This window comes from Juglans regia, unplaced genomic scaffold (genome assembly GCF_001411555.2).
Source record: "Juglans regia cultivar Chandler unplaced genomic scaffold, Walnut 2.0 Scaffold_1524, whole genome shotgun sequence".
Lineage (NCBI taxonomy): Eukaryota > Viridiplantae > Streptophyta > Magnoliopsida > Fagales > Juglandaceae > Juglans > Juglans regia.
The window spans coordinates 1-270 of NW_023345784.1; the positions used below are offsets into that span (position 1 = coordinate 1).

General features: G+C 48.5%; 1 non-coding gene across 1 annotated transcript; it reads right to left on the minus strand.

The window, feature by feature from the left end:
* Positions 1-43: 43 nt before the first annotated feature.
* LOC118345145 lies at positions 44-162 on the minus strand. Its single transcript, XR_004798784.1, has one exon. It is a non-coding gene; the product is annotated as a 5S ribosomal RNA (ribosomal RNA).
* Positions 163-270: the final 108 nt, after the last annotated feature.

The window sequence follows — 270 nt, forward strand, 5'->3', positions numbered from 1 at the left end:
CTTCTTGTCAATTTATCTCGCAAGGCGGAAAAAACAAAAACGAGGGGTGCAACACGAGGACTTCCCAGGAGGTCACCCATCCTAGTACTACTCTCGCCCAAGCACGCTTAACTGCGGAGTTCTGATGGGATCCGGTGGATTAGTGCTGGTATGATCGCACCCATCAAAGTAATTACTTAAAATTCATATAATCCTTGAGCGACATACTAGCGTCCTTCCGATCCCAATCCAAACGGAGATCTGATCCAAACCCATGGCTACGCGATGGGC